Consider the following 8,581-nt stretch of genomic DNA (forward strand, 5'->3'; position numbering starts at 1 on the left):
GGGAACCATTGTGAAGATGGCGCGGGCACGGTCTTGTTCTGTTGTGCTTCCGGTTGTGAAGAGTCAGCCACCTAACAAGAACAAGAACAGAAAGAAGCCAGGATGATACACCAGTGAGGTGCCAGTCATTGAGCCACAGTAGCTCTTCTCCTTAGCCAGCGGCCAAGTATCTCTCTGCTCCTCAGCCTTTTGGCCTCGTGGTCCCTTGGCCTCTGCCTGGTTCAATGGACCAGCAAGCCCATCTCTAGCTCTGCCTAGCAATGTCCTAGTTGCTGGCCTCAGCCCTGCAGCCCCTGCTCTGTCAGATGGGGATTTCACATGTGCTCCACTTTTGGCTGTTCTTTCTCGGTCCCAGAAAGCTCTCTGCCTGTTTCTGTGGTACCTCATTCTTCTAATCAACCCAAATCCTTGTACTGGAGCCCAGTGCACCTTAGTTCTGTGGTCCTGTCCAATCATTTTGAGGAAGTTACAGATAAATGGATAGAAGGGACATACCTAATTAACTTCACTTTACCACAGAAGCTAGTGATGTTTTATTTTAATTTTGATACACAAAAATTCTGTTTGGAACAGTTAGATGGCACTTGGTATGTATTCCCACCTGCACACCGTACTGATGATAATTATTGTGAATGTGGGCCCAACACTTAAAACTTTATAAGCAGTTTCATCACTGTCAACTTTAAATCATATTTGATGTATTAAGGTACAGGATAAAACTGGTAGCAGCAGCAGCATTCTGGGACAGAGCCAAAGGACGCGCTGGGAAGGATCATTTGCTGCCTCATAACTGCACTGACCTGGACACAAGTGGGATTAAAAGACAGCAGGCGGCCTCATCAGCTACTGGCTGGAGAGCTAAAGTTGGGTTACCGCAAGCAGAGAGGGCAGGTAGAGTGACAGAAGGACAGGTGTACATCTGGGCAGGATTGTCCACATAGAAAGGAGCCTGCTATGTGGCCCAGGGAATTGGACAATGAGGTGTGCCTGTCCCACTGGGGGTGGGTCAGTGACATTGCCCGGAATCCAGTCTGTGGAGAGTGTTCGAGGAAGTCGGAGGAGGACTACACTGGGAGGGCATAGCTAGACAATGCTGGCTGTCTGGGTGCTGGGTTGGCCAAAAAATCCTGAACGGAATTTAATTATATATAGTCATTGATTTGCAATTAGTAAACCCAGACCTGAAAGCAAAACTAAATCATTCTATTCTTAGTGTTTCTAATACTGTGGTGATGCATGTCTGCTGTGTGTGTGTACCAAAAATCCTTTTGGGAAAACCACTAATATTTCAAGAGCAATCAGGCAACTTCAGTGCCCCCTTCCTTTGCCAACGAGTCCTCATCTTGGCCAGAATCCTTCCTAGGATTACGATAGATCATTTAAAGACAGTCTCTTTCTGAGAGCAGGATTCCATTGGCCATCTGTGCTTTCAAGTAAGAAAAGAGCAAGGGGTAATGAGAGCCACACAGGGAAGCAGATCTGAGCAATGAGGAAACCCTTCCAAAGGGCCTGTTTATGCCCCTCCCTCCTGCCGTGCTTGGAGCTTTTGTTCAGTGCTTGAGCCAGTGAGAATTGGGGCTCCACGTGTAGCCCAAGAGTATCCCGAAAAATACCTCTGCCTTCTCACTGTATTGTCATGCATTTTTATATGCCCACATTCAGTAACTATGGATGGGAACAAGAAAAATTACATGATAGACTACCTAAGGCTGGGTCAGCCTAGGAAAAATGCATTTGCTGTGACCATGGTGCCCCCAGGGAGCATAGCACTTAAGGTTATATCAGTTGGAAATGGGCACTAATGTGCCTATTTCTCTCTTGAATCGGATACAAGGAGATGTTAATAGTCGTAAACAAGGAGGAAGGAATAAAATGTGAAATTAATTTGACTAGCTTTTCACAAACCAATGCCTCCTGATGGAAAACTGACCACTGTACTTAAACCCTGAGGCTTTCGAGGTCAAAGGGGTTCACCTGGCACAATCAAAAACACTTTACTGTTTAATAAGTGGCATGCAATTTTTTTTCATGGCATGAGAGCACAAACAGGACAATTCTATTTTGGTGTTGACTTTCAGATAAGTTGCGCTGGCAGCTACTGTCTTTCCCAACATTGATCTCTGATGGGATCATTGATACATTCCATTAGTAACCTTAGTTCAATCTGTTTTCTCAGGTAGGCTAGGACTAGTCAGGGCCAGTATGGCATGGTTTGGGTCTAGTCTTTCAGCTTGGACTCAGTGTCAAGGACAAGGTAGGGTTCTCACACTCTCTGTCTGCTTTGTTCCCATCCTGAACCTGACTTCCTTTCCTGATCATAGCATGGTGTTCCCTTGAAGCAGGACTCTATCGTGCTCTCTGTATTTTTTCTTTATAACTTACTTTAAATTGACTCGTTGTCTGGAACACATGCCGTCTTGCTCCACTTGGCCTACAGTCACCGGCGCCTTTCATAAAGTGCCTCATGCTTTGGAATTTCATATGTATTAAATCCAGCCTAAGAACTGCATATTTCAAAGGCTGGTAAGGATAGTTTAATCTAACTACTCTCACAGAAGATAGTGAGGCACCAAAGTCTGTTCTGGGCCTTCCTGCCTTCTTCATTTCCACTATCCTGAAGAGTAGGGAGTTTGTCAAGGCAGAGGTTTAAAAGAATTCCCAAGGTGAATTCTTGGAAAGCAGAGGAGTGAAGCGCTTGTGTGTTTGCAGGTATATATGCACATGAGCATTTGCATTTAAAGTGAGTTTCTCTAAGAGAGGAAATGAAAGCTTTCTCTTCTGAGAACAAAGGTAATCAAAGTATTTCAAGATATGAAAAATACTTGATAGGGGAAGAAAATCCAGCCTTTTTATGAGTTGCCTATAGACTATCGACATGAGCCCCACTTCATGTTTTCAGTATGTATGTTAATAGTCAGAATTCCTGTTTGGGCGCTACTTATTAGAGTACATTGTGCCTACCACTATGTTGAACCCGTTTGATTCTGGCTCTAAGAGATAACATGATGCCTAGCATGTATGGGCTGCTGTATATTTTCCATCTTGAAGCCTGGAAAAACTTGAAATCAGTAAAATAATATGAAGAAGAGTGTTTGGGAACCCTAAAAATGTTTGTTCAGGTCAGGTATGCCAGCGTGACTTCCTACCACCAAGGCTGAAATTCCTTACTGCACCAAGCTCCTCAGCTCAATAGCCACCACCCCTGGGTGAACTTGGATTCATAGCGACCGGTTATGGAAAAGTAGCATATTGTTCGGAAGGTTTCTGAAGCCATCAATCTTTAGGGGAGAGGAAGACCTCGCTTTCTCTTGAGGAATGCCCGGTGGGCTCCACCTGCGAACCATGGGTTAGCAGCCAGTCACATCACCACTATGCCTCCAGAGGTTCTTCTGGACTTGAAACTGGTCCCAAATCATTCTTAGCTCAGTGATCCAAGAAGCCACTCACAGTCATTTGACCTTGGATTGTGAATTCAACGCAGATGCCGCTGGGCTTCTTGATCTGTCACACTAAAGTGCTTTTGGTTTTCTCAGTCTTGCATTTGTTTGGTCTGGCAGTGCGTTTGGTTTTGATTTGATCCTACTTAGAATGATCCTTGTTGGGGCTGTGGGTCAGGCCTTGGGCTGCTGGTTACCAGGCAGTTCAAGTCCGCCAGCCCCTGCTTTGGAGAAAGACACAGTTGTTCTGAGATTGCTTTACCATCTGCAGAGTCCTATCTAGGGTTGCTCTGAGTGGAAATCCACTGAGGGCAGTGGGATGGCTCTAATGAACATATTTTTAAATAGCAGATTTCAAAACGAAAAGAGATACTTTGTCTGTGATAAAGGTTCAACTTTACAGATATTTCCTGAAAATTAACCCTCTAATCTTAATTTATATAGACTTCTTTCCTTCTTCTGATAAGGTCAAAACCACTTAGAAATATTCCTCTCATCTTCCCTTCCTCTGCTAGACACTAATTTTCTTTATTTTCAACTCTATCTGAACTTAACAAGCTCCCTTTATGCCCTACAGAAGGAAAACTGCATGTTATTTAGTTTGCTTGAAAATACTCCTACAGCTCAATATAGAATTCTAATAGAAATAATTCTTTGCAATGCCATCATTTGGGCTCTCAGTTGATTACTTTTTATGGCCTCCCAAAGTATTACTTTTTTCCCAATTGAAAAAAGAGGTGATGATGAAACATTGAATGCAGAAAAGTCATATTTCTATAGCTTATTATGCAATGTGTTTACGAGGAATCTGAGTTGCAGAAAGATTGGGTTAGCACAAATGATAAATGTAACCTCACGATTAAGCCAGGTGGCAAAGCTCTAGTTTGAGTGGCTGCAGAAGTGGATACCTGGGTGGGAGAGGAAGCTTGGGACTCCCTTACTGGGGTGCTGGGAAGCGGGGCCTGCCTGAGAGCTGGTGTGACTGATCTCTTTCGAAGAGAGAGCCAGCTGGAGGGAGCAGAAATGGCTCCTTCTGGATTCCCCTTAAAAGCTAAATTGATGGCAACTTCTGAAAAGAGCAGCTTAGACCTCTGTCCCTGTGAGCTTAAGATAAATCTTGATTTCAGCTCCTGCTGAAAGAACTGAAAGTAGGAAAAGGTTAAAAATATATACTCTCAGGGAAGGAATCAGAGGAAATAGAATGTTTCTCATCTACCAGAATAAGGGGATGATTGCAATGCGGTGCTGGTCTTTGTTAGAAGATTTTCAGGGGCCCATCTGTGCAGAGCGCTGCTTTTTCTTACTATCGTTACATCAACTAATTACATTAGGGAAAAGGGGGTATTTTAATTAAAAGATTGTTTTAAGGAGTGATAATTCTACTCTGTCATTAAATAACTTAAGCAGATGCCAAATTTGTTAAAGGAAATGATATTTCTAATAACTATACTTGGAAATTATTTATGTCAACCTCATTTACCACAAAGTAGAGCTGGCTCTTCATTTCTTCTAACAGATTAGTCATAATGGAGAACAAAAGGATCATAGGACGGGCCTACATAGAAACCATGCCAATGATCTTGAATGCCTTAATTCCTTTTCTTAAACAACACCAAAACAAACATCAAGTGTTTCTTTTTATGAAGTAGGCACATCTGTTTGTGTAGGACGTGCTTGATTAGGGTAATCTTTTTGAAAATGTGCCCTTTTAGGATGTGATAAATTGTAGAGGGAAGATATGGGGTGAAGGGGTGCCAAAAGAGACCCACCGAGGGAAATAGATAGGTAATTGGAGATTTTAAAACGTTGCTGTTGTTGAAGCCCATTTTCCTTAGGGCTTACAAACCCCGGCCATTCGAACACCAGGGTCAAGTAGAACCCCCTCCCAAGGGACGAATAATGGAGAAGGGTGAGAGGCAAAGGAGGAGGATGTAAGCTATGGAAAAAATAATCTATAACTTATCAAGGGTTCATGAGGGAGGGCGGGGTGGAGGAAGAAAAGGGGAGCATATATCAGGGGTTCCAGTGGGAAGAGAATGCTTTGAAAATGATGATGGCAGCATATGTGCAAATGTGCTTGACACACTGGATGAATGTATGGATTGTGATAAGAGATGTAAGAGCCCCCAATAAAAGTATTAATAAAAAAACTAGCCAAACCACCTGAGGAAAGAATCGTGCACCTTAGTGATAGCAGCATTGGTAGCGCAACATATCAACATTTCAAATGCATTCATGAAAATAAAAATTATTTAGATATACCAGAAAAAACAGCCCCAACACCAAAAAACCCCCACCCACATAGATTACGTCATTGCGTCTCTTTTAACGTTCCGTATAAGAAGATGAATAACCATCGATTTTTGGATATTTTGAGTGCACCATCCATTTTATGAACACACTTTTTAAAACGGGGTTTTTAAATAACAAAATTTGTATGGGGATGTAGTAACTAAATGCCAGTGAAAGAATCTAGGTGAACGTATGATAAATGTGCAGCAGTGTCGGGAGGACACAGCAGTGAAGTCTTGGTAGGCAGGCCAGGAGCCTAAGGACCTGGTGCAGAGGCGTGGGAAGTCAGCACATCAGTCTTGATCCCACTGTCAGTATTCTAACAGCTCTCTAGATAGTTTCTATCCGATCGAGATGCAGAACCATTTTTTTTCTAGAAATTTAGTGTGAATAGTTTAATAGAATCTTCCTAGGTATATAGAAAAACAGATAAATCCAAGCCCTATCACATGAACTTGGAGACTAAATGAATATCATTATTCCAACTTATTTACAGAAAAGCAGTATCTTATACATAGTAGACATGCAGTCAATAAAAACTGAATCAGTGAATGAAGACAACGATTCATTCAAATCCTCATGTTGGAGATGGCAGCTCCTATAAGTAGTAGTGTTTTGTTTATTCGTTTGTTTTTCAACTCTTCAATATCCTTCCTCAGGGAAGCTGGCAAACAGATTCTGTTACATTAATGCCAGCAGGGAGGTATATGTGTGAAGAGAATAAGTAAACATGTATTGTGCCCGATGGCTCAATGGACTACCCACCTGAGCTCTTAAGAGACTTGCAAACACTTGGCAGTGTTTATACTTAGGATGAACTCTACAAATAATATTTGTGGCTTTTGTCATTCAGAACATTTCTATTTTTGAGTCAGTCAAGATTTTTCAATTCACAACTGCAGGGCAGATCTATAACTACATACTTCCTTTTTCTTTGGTAACAAGTTAATGTAGTAAAACCTTTTTTACACTGTGACAATGCTAATTTTTTGGGTCTAAATTGGTGTCAAAATATCTTCCAAGAACAAATTTAGTAACCAGTTCCTTTTATTAAATTGTGGCATTGTTCCCTTGTTATTAATATAAGGATATGAAAACTGCCACTTTCTTTTCAAATTCACAAAAATACGTGCTGCCATTGAGTTGATTTTGACCTATAATGCCCTATTGGTCAGGGTAGAATGGTGGGCTTCTGAAACTTTAACTCTTTGTGAGAGTAGATGCTAAGTATCTGGGTGAAATAACATATGTTTAAAATGGTGTGTCTTCTTTCAGGATGAAAATATTGAACATTGTTCAAGTTGTTAATTGTGTCATTAGTTGCATTGTAACATAGTGTGCATTCGGCTTTAGGTTTTTCAAAATTTCATATTCTATTCTAAAACACAATATTTTTTAGTTATTTAAAGTGTATTTTTATGTCTGCTTCCAAATAGATATAATGAGAGAAAACTCTTTCAGATAATTTATTGGCCAGTATCTGTTTATTACATTACTGTCATGCTAATATCCCTGAAAATTTTTTTCAGGACAGATAAAAAGAGAGAATTGGAAAGTTAGAAATGAGAGAAAGAAAAGATAAAGGGTTCGAAGACTAGGATATTTAGGAAGAGGAAAAAAGAAAATTGCTTACTTTGGTATCAGCAAGAATAGAATTGAATGATCTCATTTTATCTTCACACTCTTAGCTACTGGGACTTCTGCATCTGTTTTTAAATGGACTTCATTACATTAAAATTGAATAAAAGAATATGTTTAATGCATTTTATTTTCAAATACATCACAGTTATCTGACCTGTTGAAAATATCTTCTTTTGACATAGTTAAAAAACATATGTTTCTGAAAAAAAAAAAACCATATGTTTCTGTAGAACAGTGTTTCCCAAAGTGGGTGATTCTGACCCATAGGTGAGGCCGGAAAGATCCAGGGACCTGCAAAATCAGATACCATTCTTTATCCTGGAGGAGGGGCTACAGTATGAACATTTTGCATTGCCAAAGTGATGCTGAGTTTTTGTTTTGGGTTATTATGGTTTTCTGAAAAGAGGGCAGTAGGCAAAATAGGTTTGGGAACCCATGCTGAAGAAAAATGTGTCCTTTTCTAATACTTCATCTATATTTAATATTGAAGCTAATGTTATATGTAGGAAATAATATTGTAGAAGCCAGTTATTTTTTAAATGAAAAGATCATTTTATTGGGGGCTCTTACAATTCTTGTTACAATCCATACATCACTTGTATCAGACAGTTTTGTACATATGCTGCCCTCATTCTTTCCGAGACATTTACTTTCTATTGAGCCTTTGGTATCAGCTCCTCATTTTTCCCCCTTCCTCCCCTTCACTGGTAACCCCTTGATAGATTATAAATTGTTATTATTTTTATATCTCACACCGACTGCTGTCTCCCTTCCCCCATATTTTCTGTTGTTTTTGTTTTGTTAAGTAAAAATTGTTTGATCGGGTTACTTAGAGTCCTTTATTAAGGACAGTTATTTTACAATTGCATAGGAACCAAATTGTATATACAGTAAAAGAGTAGATGCCATGAGCGCATATCTGATCTCCTTCCTCTGGCTACACTAGAAAGCAGGAGAATCCCAAGGATATTACTTCTAGGCAGAGGTCAGACATGATTCCACCTTCCATCCTTTATAACCCGATTCACACACTCTCTGGTCCTCTCAGAACAACTGACCCCTCTGTTGAGTTCAGTAATCCATTGCAATGCCCATATGGAATGCACAGACAATACTCTATGATGGGGGTTTCTTAGGGAAGTTATCAGCTTCCTACAAGCTAGGGTGAATAAATAATTAAGGATATAGTACTTTGTTCAAAACAACACAGC

General features: G+C 40.4%; 1 protein-coding gene across 1 annotated transcript in view; it reads left to right on the plus strand.

The window, feature by feature from the left end:
• Positions 1-8,581, plus strand: part of GRIK2 (glutamate ionotropic receptor kainate type subunit 2) — a 754,527-nt gene that overhangs the window by 310,230 nt on the left and 435,716 nt on the right. The gene's annotated exons all lie outside the window — the stretch shown is intronic.

This window comes from Echinops telfairi, unplaced genomic scaffold (assembly GCF_000313985.2).
Source record: "Echinops telfairi isolate 266 unplaced genomic scaffold, ASM31398v2 ScPeMD7_3533;HRSCAF=4204_0, whole genome shotgun sequence".
Lineage (NCBI taxonomy): Eukaryota > Metazoa > Chordata > Mammalia > Afrosoricida > Tenrecidae > Echinops > Echinops telfairi.